Raw genomic sequence first — 19,962 nt, 5'->3', positions numbered from 1 at the left:
GCTTATTTACATCAGCATTGTGTTTTAGTGACAGTCTTAATGAAATAATATTATTTCTCAATAAAGAAATGACAATGTGAATTTTATCCCATTTAAAATGAACAGAGTAGAAAAATGCAGCTTTCTAGTAGAAACTTATGTCAAACTTATAGATCATTTAACCATTGCTGACAAAAAAATAAAAGGTAAATCAATGCGTCATTTTCCACGCTTATTTAAGACAAGCTACATTTCAACCTTGCATGAGACTAGGAAGTGATAATCTGTCAGTCTGGTCATAAAGGCTTGAGGCAAAATATTCATTCTAAATCACACCTTTATGTACCTTCAAATTTTATGTGCATTCAATTGATGAAAAACGAAGTTCACTATAACTAAGGAATTCCTGGAAATTTTAATGCACATATCACTAGCCTATTTACATTAACAGTTTACAAAAGTAGTTTTCATTTTCTAAATAATGTCAGACTTCCTGTAGAAGCTTTTATATTTAGAAAAGGATGGGGAAAGTCAGTGCATCCAATTGTCAGAGCAGCATTTAAAACAAAACAAAAAAAGAAATCAAACATTTCATATTTCAACTGGATGATCTTCATTAAGAACAATCACCATTTTTGTGATTACGATTATGAACTCTGGAGGCGCATAAGGCCTGGGTTCAAATTGAAACCCTGACACTACCTAACAAAGTGTTCTTAAACAAGTTATAAAACTTCTCTGTGCATCTATAAATTGGGCAAAATGACTATACATATCTCGTAGGGTGTATTGAGAATTAAATATAGTGATATATGTAAAGCATACTGTTTGGTACCTAGTAAATGTTCATTAATTGTTAGCTATTAAATTGTTACTGTTAATTAAACACCCACTTGGAAGACTAACACTATACTATGTTTTTCTGGGTTCGTTGCTTTATTCCTCAATACTGCCTTGAAAAATAGGGCTATTTATTCCCATCTTACAGATGAGGGAACTGAAGCTAAGAGAAGATATAGAGTTTACCCCGATTCACACAGTTAGAAAGATGCAGGGCCAGAATATGAACTCTATTCTCTCAACTGCCAAAGCCCATATCTTTTAAGTATATCACATGAGGCAGAGCAACCTATGGCAGATAAAAGCAAAAAGGTAGCTATACTTCAAATATTGATGTATGATGTATTTGTGATATTTGTTCTTGAATTCTGAGTTTCAGCTTCCAAGATAATGATCATAGTAGTACTAAGGAGGTTAAGGTTTAGATTGTAAGGAGAAAAGGTAATCCAGAAAACAGTGTTTTTTTTGCATGTAATTTATAACAAGCTATACACTGTATAAAATGTCATTTAAACTTTGAAAGCCAAGTTCCACGTATAATCATAATCTAATTGACCTAATGCTTTCCCCCCCCCCCCAGAAAGATCAAAATACATAGTGATAATACTGTTGTTTTTCCAAAGAGGTTTGAAAAGATGGAATAGAAATTGAAAATTTAGTAAGAGTGGGTTACTGAGCAGCCTGCAAAATCTGGAGATAGTGCTCTATAAGAGACATTCTTAGCCTTAATGTAACCCCTTTTGGAGACTTATCTCATTCTGCTGTCCCACGAGGTCTCTATGTCATTGCTTCTCAACTCCATTATATATTTCCTTAAGGCAGGGACCTCAAAGCATGCTCCCTGTCTGCATTCCGGCAAGCAGAGTTCTGGATAGGAATCCAGTATCTTCCCAGCTGTGAGAGGGAATCAGGCCAGGCCCATTGGAGATTTTCATATTCTATCTTGTCAGAGAACTCTTAATTAACTAATTCTACCCAGCCCACAGCATGTTATATCTAATGATTTCTCCAGAAGATGGATTTCAGAGCAAGAACAAGGATTCCAGAAAACATCCTCCAAAGTATTTGTCCTCAGATACACCCTTTCTTGGAGGTTTTATTCATGATATTTTGAGCTGCCACTTTCTGCTCTCAGCATAGAATGACACTGAGGCCATGGCAACCAGCAGTGAGAACCACTGCAGAGATTTCTACCCAGAAGCCCCATTCAGACCCCCCATCCCTCCTTCCTGACCCTTCCCTTCCACATACTACTGGTCACAGATGCAGAGCATTGCAAGCAGCTGGGGAAAGGAAAGTGCTCAGGGCAAGGAGCCCCGAGATCCCTTTCCAGTTTGGCTTCTGTCGCCCGACTGAGGGCATTATCTTGGGTTTGCCATTGATGCTGGGAGGAACCAGCTGTGCTCTCTATAATCACATCATTTGAGTCTTTGGTGGCAGCCTTCAGGGATAGGCTATTCTTTCCCTATATCTGATGACACTCCCTAACCATATGCCAAAAAGACGTAGGGACATCTTGTCCTCTCATGTCTGCCCAGAATTTTAAATGGCAGCCAAAAAGGCCATTAATGCTTAGAAAGAGAGTTTAAGTCTTCACTATTTGAGCAAAAAACATGGTTAGGGCAGAGGGAAAGGATTGGATGGAGGAAAAATGCCAGAACCTGGTGCTGAGTGCAGCCCCATACAGTAGAAAAAGCACTAGATTAGAAATCAGGTTCAATGATATCTGTCTGTAATAATAATTTTAAATAATTATTATGTCTAATATTTGTTGAGCGTTTAAGAGTTCTAAGCACTCTACTGACCATGTTGCCTTATCTCTTAGTATACCAACCACCCAGTGAACGAGATAGCATTATTCTTTGCACTTTACAGATGAGGAAACTGAGTCACCAAAGCCCAAGTCACAGAACTAATTAAGTGGAAGTGCCAAGATGTGAACCTAAGCAGTCTGACTTCATTGCTTATGTTCTCAGCACCTGCTGTAACCTAGCCTGTGTAACTAGACAAGCCACTCAATCTCTCTGAGCTTCAGTTTCTTCATCTTTATTGTGGGGCTGGATATGCCTGCCTCCACTGCCCTTCTTTGGCCAGAATATTGTAGTAAATCAAAGGAAGAGGATTTAGACCATATTCTGAAAAGCAAGTACTGCAAATCTAATTGTCTCCCAGAGCAATTGTTTGGGTTACTGGCCCTTCAGCGACAGTGGTGAATATAGACTGAGATAGGATAGGAGGCAACATTTATGATTCCAGGACAGAGACGAGGCATCAACAATTGAACAGAACTAACCTGTTTGCTTGCTGACCAATCCTAAGGTCCTTCAAAGTGGTCTCTTTTCCCCGCTCCCACTAGAGGGTGGTCCAGCTGTGTGTATTCCTTTTAATGTGGAAATGGGGTTGGAGAAAGTGGCCCCCAGAGGCTTGGGGCCTTTGGAATAAGTCCTTGGCAAGTCTGCTTCTCCTGATGCTAATAATAGGCCTAGGCACATGGTCACACTCCTTCTTGGATCCTAATAATTAACTAGAATGCATGTTTCTGCTCAAGGCCTGTTGTGCCTAAGAGAATATTGTGGTTATAATGCAATCACTACTGGGTAACAGAACAATTTCAATCAATGGCCTTATAAGAGTACAATCAGAGCCTCCCCAGAGACCTGGCAATTCCTAGCCTTTTAGAATTAGAAAGTTTGCTTTTTAAAAATATTATTCTTTAGATAACTGCTTGTGGAAACTTAAAAAGAGGAAAGCTAGAACAATTTAGATCCTTTCTTCTCTCTGTTTATATTTTGTGAAACAAGAGACACCAAAAACTTAATAAAAATGGCTATTATAGTTCCTTCATCCATTACTCAGAAATTTTAGGGATCTTTACATTTGGATGCCACTGCTGTGACTTATGGAGCAAGCTCACAAGGTGATGAGGCCAGGTCTGCTTAGGTAGGTGAACCAGAGAGCAAATGAATACATAGGGATGGGCCTATTTCACTTCCAAATGCAAGGACAAGCTTATAGTACTCTGTTAATCCATTTAGTGAATATTTATAAATATGTACTATACACCAAGTATTGTGTTAGATGCTTGAGGTGCATTAGTGAGCAAAACTGCCTGGAAATTCCTGGGAATTTAATTCTAAAAAGAAAAAAAAAAAAGAAAGAAAAAGAAAAAAGAAAGAAAACCCAAGTTTTTTCTCTTGTCCTCAGCCAGAATCAATTTTAAGCCACCCATACTCAGGTACACATCTCTCCTAAGCTCATTAGAGAATACCAAACTTTAGTAAACATTCTGGTGTTTAATACTCTTGCAAGATATTCTTCAGAGATAGAAAACACCCCCTTTTTTGAATTTTGTATCTTATTCCCCCCCCCACCACCTCCTGCCCCTAGGGAGACATGAAAGAAGTTAGTCATGATGTTCTGAGTAAGAACCAGTCACAGGCTGGAATATAGCCCTCAACCTTTTCTGTTTAATGTGGAAAAATCTCAGTTCCTGTTGTCTGTCCTTAGAATTCTTGCCTTTTGGTCTTTCACCATCCACATCATCTCACTGATGAAGTTCCTAAATCTCCACACTTTCCAGTGCTGGTAAAGCCTAATAAGTCACTTCATGTAGCACTCTACCCTTTCCAAGCCCATTTTTACATGTATTACTTCCTTTGGAACTTGAAATATAACCCTGTGATGTTGGCAAAGCCATATTCACCTTTTCCACTGTCCACATAAGACAAGTGATACACACAGAGGCCAAGTCACTTACCTAAGGTCATATGGCTAGTAAGGAGGCAAAGCTCACATTCCTAGCCAAGTCTCCCAATGTTGAAGTTGAGAGCTCTATCTGTTGTGAGCTTCAGGTACTAGTTGGATGGCCCAGTCATGTGAGTGCTTGTGAAATCCCTAGGACACTTTGATGGCTGGTAGCCAGTTAACATTTAGGTCATATATTTTCTTCCCTAGGGGTGTGCTAACACTGTTCTGTATCCCCATGTTCTTACCACAAATGGGTAAAGACTGGTAGCATAAAATTAAACAACAACAACCAACCAGCCTTCAAGGTCATGAAAGTAAATTTGGGGCTACCAGCCCCACGTCCATCCTCTGTACTCCTCATCTGTCCCATACCTGTGAGATTGGCACTGACTCATTGATTACCACTTTCCAGGTTACCAGCTCCTGGTGCAATCAGAAGAGATTCTCATCTGTGTGGTGTGGCTTAAGTGTGGTTAGGTCTACCCTACTGGGGTGATCAGCCTGACTGTGGGGAGGAGATAAATTCATCAGCTTCATCAACAGAAGGCTTGATGGTTTTGTTTTTTCTAAACTAGCTAACCCATACTATGGTCTGCTAAAGATAATCACGATAGAATTTTTAGGTGAAATTTTTTGTTTGTGGCTAAAATTTGGTAGATATTAACTTGTTTGTCTAATGGATAACATTGCTCTGACTTTCATTTTTGCCCAACAGATTGCAAGAGGGTAATTGATACAATGAAAGGAGCTGAATTGCAGACCCAGGAACTGGCCACTAACCAGGCTGGTCCATCTTCAGATCTGACTCATCAACATCCTAGTCCCAATAATCTATATTGAAACAATAACAATAAAGAAAACGCCCTTTTAAAAAGCTAATTATGATAATGTGCTGACCGCCTATTACAATTTTTTTTTTAAATCCATACTCCTATCACAACTCATAAGTTATGACATAACCTGGCTTAATAGTACCCATCCAACTACAGCTCTTTCCTCTTTCCCCATGCTCACCACACTCACCATGCTCAGCAGCCTCTAAAACATCTCAGAGTCTGTGTGTTCCTTTTGTCCAGAATTGTCCTTATCCTAACCCTTTGATTATTCCATGTCTAGTCCTGACATAGACTATAGATTTTTGTCACCGCCCCCCCCAAAAAAGATTTTTATGTTGAAATCTGATACCTAATGCTATAGTATTAGAAAGCTAGGCCTTTGAGAGCTGATTAAGTCATGAGGGTGGAGCCCACATGAATGGGATTAGTGTCTCTATAGCAGAAACCCCGAAGAGCTCCACTACCCTTTCTATCATTTGAGAACAAGGTGAAAAGATAGCTATCCATAAACCAGAAAGCAGGCTCTCACCAGACACCTTGATCATAATCATAGACTTCCCAGCCTCTAGAATTGTGAGAAATAAACTTCTGTTCTTTTTATTACTACCCAGTTTGTGGTATTCTGGTATAGCAGCCCAAATGGACATCTTATTCAGGTCTCAGCATAAGCCTTCCCTTCCTGCTCCTCCCCACTTTTCCCTGGTCACCCTGTCCATTACTATACTTTATTTTCTTATATAAGTTAATATGCTTAGTGAGTAGTAGAGGCTCCACAAGGGTAGCGCCTATCTTGACCATCACTGTATGCTCAGCACCAACACAGTGCTGACATAGAGGAGTGTGCAATAAGCATTTGCTGAATGAATGGAGTTAATGAGCAATGATCAGCCAGGTTTGGGACCCTATTTTAACATGGTCCCATTCCCTCCCTGGGTTCCAGTTGTCTCATTTGTAAACTAAGAATATTAGCCTATGTGACATCTAAGGTCCCATACAGCTTTGACAGTCTATTATAAACTGGCCTTGAGGACCTAGGGGGAACCTAAGGGCTGCAGCCTCAGCATCACCCAAAAACAGACTGTGGTTTTCTAGGTAAGGCAGCATCTCAAGTAATGATAAAGCAAAACAGATTAGGCTCATGAAAGAGAATTTTCTCCTTCTACAAAAGAAAAATCAGGTTCTGCGTTTTCCTAAGAAAAGGTCAGATAATTCCAATAGAAATTGTTCTCCATGAAATCTTTTTTATTGAATCCTGTTGCCTTGCTCATGCCAAGGCATTTGCAAATGGATGGGGCAAATTGATTTTCACATATATACATGAATTATACTTCAAAGGTAGCTTTAAGTAAGTCTGCAACTACTGGTATCTCTCTTTAACTTTATAAATAAAGATGATTTATCCACTTACGGTCTTTAGATAAGACCCTGGGATCCCATTAATTCTTTCAAATGGATATTCTATTAAAAATGATATGGAATATAATGGAAAGGAGACAGTTAATAACAGTAAAATAAATTAATTTTTTGCCTAATTGGAGTACAGAACTTAAAGTAACTTGTATTCTTTGGTCTAAGGCAGTTAAGGCTACATGTTGTTTTTGAATGAATACTGCTAAATTTCAGTAAGTAAATACCATTATTATCAACATTTGGCTTTGAATACACTAATGGCACTCCTGTAGGCTTACTTTAATTTCAATGATGTTTTTATAATTTGGGCTATAGAAATGAAACTACAGTTTATATAATTTTAAGAAAATCAAGAATACGTTGATCAAGAATAGGTTGGCTTAATTGGGGACTGATTATTTAAACACACACATACCACAAATCAATACATGATAAAAAGAGAACATGTGTGTGCAAAGAAAGAAGTAAAAATTCTTATCATCATGTTCCAAAAGAATTAAAACTGTCAGGTGTAAATTATAACTGAAAGTTATGCAAATATCGTCTATTAGAATTGGGCGGAGGGGGGGGCAATGCTGACAAAATAATTTGCTAAGTATTTTTGAGACCCTGTGGGTGCTAGGCCCTGTGCCAGAGGTTACAGGGAATGAAAGATGAATCAGAGTCCCTGCTTCGTGGAACCAGTAGTCTGGGAAGGAGGTAAGGCAAGTGCACAAATAAATAGAACATATGGAGGATATAATAAGTATTATCAGACATGTTCAAAAATGTTGCTATGGGGTCTCAGAAAGGGAGAGAACAGTCACAAGTGGGGGTCAATTAAGGCAGAGCACATGAAGGTTATTCATTTTTCAGATTTAGGTAGAACCATGTCATTCGTAGCTCAGTATACCTCTCTACCCTACATGGCTATGTGGCTGTGAGAGATGACCAATAAACATTGATAAATTGATTGATTGATAATAAAAGTCAAAAGAAACATATTCCAGACTTACGCTATACCAGCCAACTGGTAGAATTAATGGATCATAGGGACTTGAAGACTGATGAAAAGTTTGGCTACTGTAGGTGCAGACCCATAAAAATAAATTCTGTATGAGTTTATCACCTTTAGTTTTCTGGGCAAAGGTTATTGAACCCAATTAAGGAAGAGAAATATGTATTTGTGAAGCCTACTCAGAAATGAAAGAGGTTGCAATTAGCAGCAGCTAAATTCTCTTTTTTCCATCAGCACTCTCTGAGAATTACTTCACAGATACCTCACCAAAAAGTGGTCATATGGCTCTGCGAAGGGAAACGGTGGGCCCTGAATTGTGCCAGCTTGGTTTTATAAAATAGATAGAAATAAAAGTCAGCCTTCTGTACAGGACTGGCAGCCTAGAGGACCTCTTACCCCCTGGAAACGACAGACCCCTAAAGACACCCACCCTAAGTCCTGGTCCCTGGACCCTCCACAGTTTCTCCCCGCATCAGTTGATCAGCTTTGGTCTGCATGCACTATGTAAACAGCTCTCTGGGACCCACAGCCTCACTAAAAATGAACCATAAGGAGCAATCAATTTGTGTATTTTAGTTCGTCCCCTCTGCTTGCACCTTTATGGGGTTCCCAGATCAAATGGAAACTGAGAACTCACTTGAGCTGCAGTCACTGAGTTTGAGAGCCAGGGGGAAGCCCACTTCATGGGAGGTAGCCCTTTGTATTGAGCTGAGGAATCAGAGATCAGGAAGTTGGGGAACAAAGGGGCTTAGCTACTACCACTGCCTTTTATGTAGACTCTGCCTCAATGAGAGCCAGGAAAAGTTTAGCAATGAGAGTCTCATGAAAAGGTAGTTGATAGGAAAGAAAGAAACCTGTCTTTTGCCCTGGCTCTCAAAGTTTCCATTTGGAGTAAATTTTCAAAATGGAAAATTGACTATTTAAACTTCAATGAATTAAAGGAAAAAAAAAAAAAAAAGAAATGGACTTTTGTTGGTTCTGTCTCAGTGACTTTAATTAACTTCCAGAAGTCTACAGCACTAACTGTTACCTGTGATGCTATTATAGATAAAATGTGATGGGCATAGATAAAACTAAATGTTAATTGGCATAATGGCCCAGTTAATATTTTAAGATTTGTTATCTACGTTTCTCTGCTTTTGCCTTATTGTACATTGCAGCTCAATGTGAAGATTTTTTTTTTAAAGAACTTTCTCTTTATCTCTACTGAGTTATTTTTCACTTTGAGTTAGCTAGTTATTAGTCATAGGTGATAATAATAATTTTTCTTAAAGTGCAGACTGCAGATGAGAATTTCCAAATTGCAGTGAGTCACCTCTGGAGTAGTCAAATCATTTATCCCCAAACCTCAGACTCAGACATTGTGCCAGGAAAGACATCCAGGATTCCCCATCCAAATATCAGTACCATGGCCTCCTCTCTATGTGGGATAACTGTCCTTGGCTAGTCAGTGCAAGCTGCTGTGGTCCCTGCAAGCAGGCCTCTGAGAAGGTCTCTAATGTTCTTGTCCCTGAGACCAGTAGCTTCCATGTTCACTGCCTTAGCCTCATTGGACACAAGATTCCCCAAACCTATGTCCTATTGCCAAACAGTGACAGAATTTTTAGCTGCACAGGAAAATCTGTACAGGTTACCTTTAGTAAAGGCCAGTATAAGAGCTTAGACTGTTAGGAGAGCCAGCTCTAGTACCTATCTTGCTAATAACATGAGAATCAAGTAACCTCATTGTGGCTCAGTGCTAGGTCTTTCAAATGTCGGTCACTTTTTAAATTTTATTCTGTACTATAATATATTTTGTACTTTCTTTTAAATTATTTATTTTAATAAATAAACATATCTTTGAAATATACTTTTAAAAGAAAATTTCATATTACTACTACAAAACAGAAATGTATCATTTGGCAGAAATAAAAATAATCATAAGAATAAATGTATTGGTGTTTCCAGCCAACATAGTGGAGTGGCTGTTGAAGTTCAGCTTCTAGGAATGAAAAGAATTAAATATGGGGAACAAGAACTGGCTCAAGACTTAAGACCAGGGCTGAGGCAATCTCTTCATACCATTTTATGTAATGTACATTTAAAAAAATGATAACCCACTGTCTGAGGTTACAGTTTCAAGAAATGTATGAAGAGAGACACCAGAATTTAATCTATTTACTGATATATACATCAAAAGAATGTACATAGCAACATTTTTCATAAGAGCTAAAAACACTAGAAATAATCCAAATGTTCATCAAAAGAAGATTAGATAAATAAATTTTAGTATAAGCAAACAATGGACAACTACCCAGCAATCAAAAACTTCTTACAATAATGTGGATAAATCTCCCAGACATGTGTTGGGTAAAAGAAGACAAACTCATATGAGTGCATGCACGATTGTACTTATATATAAATTTCCAAAATCAGCCCAAACTCATATACCATTATCAAGATTAGAAGAGTGGTGATTTTTGGTGTTGGGGACAACTACAGGGAGGGAAGCATGACAGAGGCTCTCGAGGTGTTGATAATGTTCTTGACCTGGACAGTGGTTGGTTACATAAGTGTGCTCACTTGGTAAAAATTAACCAAGCTGTTAAGCTTAAGATTTGTGCACTTTATGTATGTTATAAATAAACTTCGGTGTGTGTATATATCTATATATATCTATATATGTGAACATATATGCACATACAACTCAAAGCTTTCAACTTGGCAAAGAAGGAAAAAATAATACAGAAAGTGTAATGAATCTAATACAAGTCAATATTGAAGATAAAAAGAGAAGAAAATGTATGATTAACAGCACACCCAAATACGATGATAGAAATAACCCCATATAAGTCAAAATATGCAATATTTGGAAATAGATTAAATTCCTGATTAGATGTTAAGGATGATAAGATTGAAAAAAAATGCAAAATCTAACTAAAAACTGCTTCTAAGAATCCACCTAAAAATAGAATCTGGATTAAAGTCTAACTCAAATGTGGTGAATGCTAGCATTTGATAAAGGTAACTGGTATGCAGGTATTTTTTTTATTATTCTTTGTTATTCTTATGTATGGTGGAAAAAGGAAAGTGTATCTTTTAACAGGAAACAAAACAAATTTTCAAATTGAAACTAGATCCTGTTGCCTATTGAAGGTGTTGAGCTTGAGGCCCTTTGTTATAAAGATTGGCAAATGCAACTGGCACAGAGAGCATTTCTTTGATGAAATATTATGTCTGGATGAAAAGATAATTTAAAAGAAAATATTTTTCTTGCTTTGTGGAGAAATGTTACCATCTAAAGTCATGTTGTCCAGCACCGTAGGGGCATCCCACACCAAGGTACACTCTAGCCATAGCACCCGAATCCTGACACCAGCACATACGCCCCTATTTTGCCATCTGTAAAATGAGGATTAAAACAATCTTGCTGGTTAACATAAAAATGAGAAGGAATCACTTTTGGAACACATAAATCCTTGGAGCCTGCAATCTCTGGCAACTGCCAATCAGCTCAGTCTTTTTTATTACATTGTATTGCAAACTCAGAGTTAGACTGTTCTTTTTAATGAGTGGTCATCCCTTTGCCCACCTCAAGTCTCTCAGCCAAGGATACAATATGGCTTAAAGACTCAAAGAACAACTTAGTTACCTTAAGCACACCATTTTACATGTTAGTTCATTCTTTGTTGAATAAGAATAATTTCTTCCTTTACTGCCTTATGGAGTTGATACAAATTTCTCATGACAAATAGATATGGAAGACTCTAGAGAATTAAAATTGCCTTCCTAACACAAAAAGCATTAGCCCTGTGACAAAGACCATTAAGGTGCTGTTAAATAAATAAATGGAAATATTCTTCTTCATCTGTTTATAAGAAACAAATAAAACTATTTATTGACAAGGCTTTTTTTTTTATTGTTTGTTTACTTCTGAAATAGACAGTGTTGTTTCAGGTAAGTATGGCTGCCTTCCTAACCCATCACCTCCTGAGTGAATCAGAAAACTTCCTGTCTGCTCCTATAACAGGGGCTCTGTGTCAACCATATTTGTCTACTTTTATTTTTTTTTTCCACTAGACCATAAGCCTATTAAGGACAAGGGCCTGTGTCAGATATGTTGTAGTGTTCCCAGTACCTAACCCAGTAACCTACAGCCAGCCCTCAAATATGGAGCCAGAACCCCGGCTCCTCCACTGAGTAAATTCTTCTCCATGCCACTGTTTCCTTATTTGTAAAATAAAGTATGGTCCCTACTTCTTAGAGTTGTATATAGTAAAGATCAAATGGGGTAACTCATGCAATGTTAGGTAATTTAACATAGTGATTGGCCCTTAGCAGTATGTAGGTGTTAGCTGTTATTATTATTGCTGTTACTATCACTGTCACGTTTAACCCCTAGGAAAAGAAAAAAAGAATTATTGAATTCTCCCTTGTTGCTCTCTATGCTGTCAATCATCATAACAGCTCCATGAGGTGGCACTTACTCCCATTTTGCAGATGACAAAAGCAAAGGTCAGATAAGTCATTGGCTTATGGATTGTCACACAGGTAGTTAATGCCTGAGTCCAGACATAAATCCAGGTCTGTCTCTACTATACTTAAGATGTTAGAGTATTAATGCCTATAGAGGGGATGAGGGAGAAGTAATCATTCACCTTTGATTGATGAGGTATCTATCTAAGAGACCCCAAAGGGAAATGCTGACCCTGAGTCCCCTGTCTACCTAGACCCCACCTAATTCCACTAAACATTAGATTTAATGATAGCAAAAGAAGTGGTAGGAGGAGGAAAACCTGCTTAACTCTCTTGAATGCAACATGTCAAATTTGTTCAACCGTGGGATCTTTTTTTCAAAGTTCACTTAATACTATTTCTCTGAATAGTATTACATGGGACAAAATTGGGACAGGCACAGTCTACAAAATCCTAAAATTTAATCTGATATTTCCACAGAGGCCTTGTTTACTAAGGGCTGACCATTGTAGTCGAGGGCCCTATGCAACCTCCAGATGTGTATGGTTTATTTTACATAGTCTAGAAATTCCTTTTCTGTGTGTTAGTTGTTAATATTCAAAATATTTATATAAAAATTCAGATTTCTAGCTTCTCCTAAAGTATCACCATATCCACCAACAAAGGGCCCAAATTTCCGCACAGCAACAGCAGACTAGAGAGGCAACTGTCCTCTTAAACGAGACATGTTTAAGTGGTTTCCATATTGCCACAGACCTTACCCTGCCCAATTAAATACCTGGTCAGCTTCACTCATTTGTATTACCTTCTTGGTCACTTTGGACTTTTGCATTTACGACTCTGCTGCAAACTCTAGGTCAAGAGTGACCTTGTGGAAAACATTTGGGAAGAATTGAAGCTGACTTATTCACAGTTGAACCCTCCTAGGAGCGATAGTCTTACCAACTTTAGTGTGAGATGAAATATATAGCGAACATTTATTGAGATCCTGAATTGGGCCAGGTACCTTACCAGGCTCTGGTGAGAAAAAGAGAAAAGAGAATATAACTAAGAAAATATAGAGTATAGATCCAGGTTGAGGGAGAAGACAGACAGACAAAAACTGGAAACAGAATTTGGTAACTACTATGAAAATGGCATAGTAAAGTATAATAAAGTGGTATAGGTATGGCTTTCCCTGAGGGAAGCCTGAGGAGTCTTCCAAAAGCAATAATACTTAAGTTGTAACTTGAAGTTCATCCAGTAAAGGAGAAAAGAAAGTATAATCCAGAACATTGGAACATCATATGAGAGATCCATAGTTGGGGGCATCCCAGTGTGACCAAGAAATTACAGGGTTTTTGGTGTGGCTGGTGGGCTGAGAGTGAAGGATGGAGGGCTTGGAGATGTAAGTAAAAGGTGAGTTGAGGGCAGACTGATCGAGTCTTTTACTCCATCTTAAAGGATTTGAGCTTTAAATTAGAGACCAATCTTTTTTTAATTAAGCACCCTTATTATGTAAGTATTTGTAAGTCCATACCACTGAGTAAATGTTATTTATTTATAAATTATATAAATATAGTATCATCATTACTAATATCCAAGACACAGATTTAGATTTAGGATGATGTTCTTTTTCAGTTAAGCATAAATTGATTTATCAAATAGTCTTTGTTTAAGAACATAACAAGATAATTGTTATTTAAGATATAAGATTAGTAATGGTGGATCATATTTGAGAATTAACAATTAGCTATTCTTTTCAAATGGTAAACATTTGAGGATCTAAAAGCATTTCTTTTTTCTTTCTTTTTTTTTTTTTTTAGGCGAGTCAACCCTTGGTTGACCTCACAGACTGACTGCAAGGACCTTGTCAGCTTACGATCCTTTACTTTTTATTTTTTACATTTACAGCATCTGATCTTCCTAGGTGGTCTCCCATCCAAGTACGAAACAGGCCTGACACTGCTTATACAAGCATTCTTAAGATATAAAATGGAATGCAGTTAACTGCTGAAGAAAGTCATGATTAACACAAGCTCTAATAGTGATACCAACAGGAAACCATATTTTAGTTTAGGGACTCCTATCTAGACTATAATAAATGATAATTCTGTTGAACAAAACTAAAAGACACCTGTTTTCCCTCACAAATTTAACAAAGTCTTCAGTTGCTTAAAGAATTAACAAAGTTTAAAGCTAAGCAATAATAATGTAATAACAACCATTTATTAAGCACACAAACTTTGCCAGACATTGTTATAAGCAGCCTACATACATTAATTCATTTAATTCTCCCAACCATCCTATGAGTTGCTACTTTCGTTCCTACCTTACTAATAGAAACTGAGGCATATGGCTGATGAAATGAGATCCAGCGTATGAACCCTGGCAGTCTAGGAATTATAAATCATTTAGAATTTATAATGGATTATCTCAATTAACTATTACACTAACTTTATGGGATAGCTACTGTATTGATCCCCATTTTACAAATGAGAAAAAAACTTCCAGAAGTTAAATAATTTGTTCAACATTATGCAACCTTCAATTCAAATGAAAGTAGTCTCAGTAGAAGCAATGCCCTTAAATTATACTCTAGGCAACTTCCCCTTTATTCTCCTATAAAATTGAATGTAATTATGGGTGTCCATTAATTAATTCATTCAACTAATTTATTAAACAACTCATATGATCCAGATACTTCTCAGCAATGGGCTACAACAGTGAAAAGGCACACAAAGTTCCTATGCTATATTCTGGTGGGAAACAGATATCACACTATTCATTACAATAAATTTTACTGAGCACTAAAACAGGAAAGTTCCAGGATGCTTTGGGAACCAGTAGTCGAATTAATTCCTGGTATGACAAATCTCTCCTAAATCCTATTGTGTTTATATATTAGACTGGGCAGGGCACAGTTCAGATGATCAATGAATGCTCAACAATCTGCCTCATGAAAGAAACAATCTCTAATTGTTCGTTAATCAGTAGTTGACATTACCAGTTACCTTGACCCCTGGTTAGACTAGGACCTCCTTAAAGTCGCTCTCTTATGCAGTATTTGTCGTGCCTCTGGTAGCCTGAGTGAAAGCAACTGAGAAAGAGAAGGAGAGGGGACTGAGGATTCACTTAGGAATACTTTAGAAAAAAGACTTAAAAGAAATCCACCAAAATGCTACTTCCAGATAATGTGATTATTTATCTCTAGATAGCAAGAGTTGGTGATGTCATTTCCTTTTTGTACTTCTGTATTTTCCATATTTTCCGCAATGAGTAATGTGTTGCATTTGTATTTTTTATATTTTCTATAGTTTATTGTCTTTAGTATATATAGGTTTCAAAACTCCAGACAACTTGTACAGTGATGGTAACTTGTAGGAAAAATAAAATAACCATTTAAAGAGAATTTTCATTTTTCTGACTATGAGAACTGAAATTCTATATCCTACTGTTTCTTTTAATTGTGGTAAAATACACATAATATAAAATTTACCATTTTAACCTTTTTTAAGTGTATAGTTTAGTGGCATTGAGTATATTCCCGTTATTGTGCAACCACCAGCCATCTCCAGGCTTTTTTCTTCTTGTAAAACTGAAACTCTATACTCATTAAACAAAAACTCTCTATTTCCCCCCCCCCCCACCACCACCCCTGGAAACCACCATTCTACTTTCTGTCTCTATGAATTTGACTATTCTACATACTTCATGTAAGTGGTACCTAATATAATATTTGTCCTTCTGTGACTGGCTGATTTCACTTAACTTAATGTCTTCAAAGTTTATCCATGTTATGGTTTGTGTCAGAATATGCTTCCTTTTAAAGACTGAATAATATTCCATTGAGTGTGTGTGTGTGTGTGTGTGTGTGTGTGTTACCCTTTTACATTTGGGTTGCTTCTACCACTTGGCTATTGTGAAAAATGTTGCTTGCTTTGAACATTGGTGTACAAATATCTCTTCAAGTCTCTGCTTTTAATTCTTTTAGGTATACATCCAAAAGTGGAATTGCTGGATTATATGATAATTATACGATTAATTTTTTAAGGAACTACCATACGATTTTCCACAATGATTATACCATTTTTACATTTCCATCAACAGAGCACAAGTGTTCCAATTTCTCCATATATTGACCAACAATTTTAATTTTTAATTTTTATAATAGCCGTCATAATGAGTGTGAGGTGGTATCTCCTTGTGGTTTTTATTTTCATTTCCCTAATGATAAGTAATGTTTAGCATCTTTTCATGTGCTTATTGGTCATTTATATATCTTTGGAGAATATCTATTCAAGTCCTTTCCCCTTTTGGCGTGTGTGTGTGTGTGTGTGTGTGTGTTAATTAAGTCAGGATTTCTTTATATATTCTGGATACTAACCCCTTATCAGATATATTATTTGCAAATATTATTGCCCATTTTGTGGGTTGACTTTGTACTCTGTTGATTATGTTACATCCCACTGTAAATTAAATATTTCATGAGGCCCAGGGACCGGAAGGAAACTGTGATTTTTTTTCCCCCAGGCTAGCAATTTATGCTGGGCCCACTGAAACAGGGATGGCTTCAGTGTGTATGATCAACCATCCAGAGGGCTAGATCTTATGCTTATAATTTTCATTGTTTCTCAACTTTTTGATTCCATTACAGTTGAATTAATCTCCCTAAGGTGCCACCCAGGGGTATTTCCTAAGGCTATCAAAGGAAGAACATCAAATACTACTTGAACTCTAGGCCCAACTTACCCTTCTAGTCTTTTTGCTGATGGTGCCTAATATAAACCCTATACTTCCAACAAACTATACTGGATGTCCTATCCAGAGAAGGTATAGCCTTTCTCATCTTCCTATATTCCCTTTTAAAAGCCTGCCATTCACTGGGGTCAACCTCTTGATCTTCTCTCTTCTCTCTAGGTGGAGGGAATGTCTCTTCCACCTGGATTCCTCAACACTTCATCTGGTGTCATATCATCATTATCTCTGTGTTGCACTATCCCTCCTATTGGATTTTATTTTGTTTTGAGGGAAGTATTTCCTAGTATTTGCTTGGGGCTTATTTCCTCTGCCTTCTAAAAAACTTGTAAAAATCTCATGAGTAATAAATGAATACATGCTTTAAAATCACCACCAAAACATGTAGGAGGAAAAAAAATTATTCTCTACTCCCATCCTCCTCTTTCTAACTCTTCTAACTGGAAACTTTCATTAATAGTCAACTGTGTATTTTTCTAAACCTTTATTTAAATTTAAATATATAAATACTTTTTTGAATATAATTTTGTTTGTTAAAACACAAATGAGATTATAGTATACCTACTCTGCTATGACTTGCATGTTTCACTTTACAATGTATTTTGAAGATCTTTCTTTGTCATTACATTCAGATCTAACTCATTCATTTTGTGGCTTCACGATATTCTGTTTACAGAAATACTGTACTATAATTAATCAGTTCTTTTCAAAATTTAGTTTGCTTGCTTTTTCTTAATTAAAATTAATGCTGTAATTAACACCGTTTGCATACATCTTTATGTTCGTTATATGAGTAACCTGGTCTGTAAAAAAAGGGTAGACAAGTAAATGCTAAGAACATATAAAATTTTGATGCTGATAAATCTTCTGTTAAAAAGCCAGTACTAAAAATAAGTATGCGTTGAATGAATAAGTTTCAAATTAAAGTTCTTATCTCTCTGCTTCAGTGCCCAGCATAGGACCACACACAAATAGACAATCAACACACATTCCTGTTTAGCAACAGTGGTAACCACTTTTACAAATTCCTGTCAGTTGAATAGAGGATGGGTAGCAGTTCCTGTGAAAGTGATCTAAGGATCTTAGCCAACTACAAGCTTAACACAAGGTAAGATAAAGCAGTATCTTAAAACAAAAAACAAACAAACAAACAAACAAACAAAAAAAGCTCTTTGATTACATAAATAGAAAGATAATTTCCAGATCACAGGATCAAATAATCAATTCAATTCAACAAACATCTATTCCACAGAATTATATGAGTTAGACTACGTATTTTTAAATTTGCTGACTTATGAGTTAGACTACGTATTTTTAAATTTGCTGACTTCCTGGGGGTTACTCAGGATAATAAAAGCTCTAAAGCCATGTCACATGACGCAGAGTTGAAAAACTGAGATATTTAGCCTAGGGAAGAGAAAATTTAGGAGGCCCATGATAGCCATCTTAAACAGCTTGAAAGGCTGACATGGGGGAAGAGGAAGCAGACATGTTCTGTGAACCAGCACTAATGGGAGGACTTGTCAAGCAGAGAGATTTCAACCTAGTGTGAGCTGACCACTTTCTAACCACTTAGGTCATTCAACAATGAAATGAGCTGTCTCATGAGGTAATGAGGTTCCCATCGCCGAAGAGGTTGCAGAAGAGGGGTGTGGACTTTTAAGGATCTTGCAAAGGTTATCCTGAAGAATAAAGCATCTCCAGTGTCCTGTAAGCATAGACAGAAACTGGCTTCCTCAGGGCAAAAGAATAAGCTCCTGGTCTGCTTTCCATTTATTCCAGCACTTCAATTTGTAGTGCTCCGAACAACTCTCTCCTAACATTTGAATTGTGGTAGGAAGCGGTAGAGCACAGGCCATAGAGTTGATAAACTTGCACTAAGATGTTAGTACTTGCAAGTCCCTAGAAAGGAATGAGATATTATTTTTATAAAAGGTCTGTGGGAAAAAGGCCTTGCTTAATCCAAAGAGAGGGGAGGTTAACAAGAGTGGAGATTACAAGCACTGTGGCATTTTAGTGGAGGCCACACCTGAGAGCAAAGAAGTAACCCCTGGTACTCCTACAATCCTATCTCATACGGGGTCTCCAGTTCCATTCTCTGTTGAGTAGGCTCTAAGGCCAAAAAGAGGGTGGGCATCAACATTTACTGCATCGGCTGTTCCCAACTTAAGGTCCAGCAATCAAAGCCAATGCATATTTGCCTAGAGATGATCGTGCTCATCTTCCCTTTCCACATTCAATTCTAAGACTCAAACCAAGGAACTGAGAGGATAAATGATTTCTCAAATTCTACACAGTTTCCTCCTGTCTTTGGTTTCCTGGCTATCTATCTTCTGCTTTTGAGAGGGTCCGTGAGCCTCTTTCAAGTGTTCCTGTTCCTCCTGGGCCAGACTGAGGCCCGCCATTCCTTCACCAGGTAACTCTGCCCACTCCCTGAGGCTCCCACCCACCTCTCAGAGACGCGTTCCAAGTATTATGGTGATGTCAGTGGTTTCTGGCTCCCTGCCTGCAGCCCACGCTTTCCTCCACAACAAAAAAGCTTCAATTCTTCTGCCCCATTGCCTTTCAAGTCGTCGGTCCCCAGCAGGCTACAAAGGGCTCTGTCCTCCTCCTGGTGCCTTCTCAAAACAGACTTAAGACTGCTCTAGGGCAACAGTTGGAGTTGGTGGGGGTAGATGAGGAGCTACTCAGGGCCTCTCACATACTCCTTTTGCTGCATGTTGAGGAATCTGAGGCCCAGAGAGGAAAGGAGACTCACTCTAGGTGATACAGATTTGGTGGTGGAGGTCAGACTGGAACCTAGCTTTCCCTACATTATGGCCAGTCTTCCCATCCCATGAGTTTCTATGTGGCAACTCAGGCTGGGACTGCTTGATTTGGTTTTTACTTTATATATTGAAAAGCAAAGCTCTCTCTCCTCCTCCTTCTCTTTCTCTTTTTCTCCTTCTGTTCCTCTTTCCT

Source organism: Rousettus aegyptiacus, unplaced genomic scaffold (genome assembly GCF_014176215.1).
Source record: "Rousettus aegyptiacus isolate mRouAeg1 unplaced genomic scaffold, mRouAeg1.p scaffold_m13_p_6, whole genome shotgun sequence".
NCBI lineage: Eukaryota > Metazoa > Chordata > Mammalia > Chiroptera > Pteropodidae > Rousettus > Rousettus aegyptiacus.
This window is presented reverse-complemented; position numbering follows the sequence as displayed.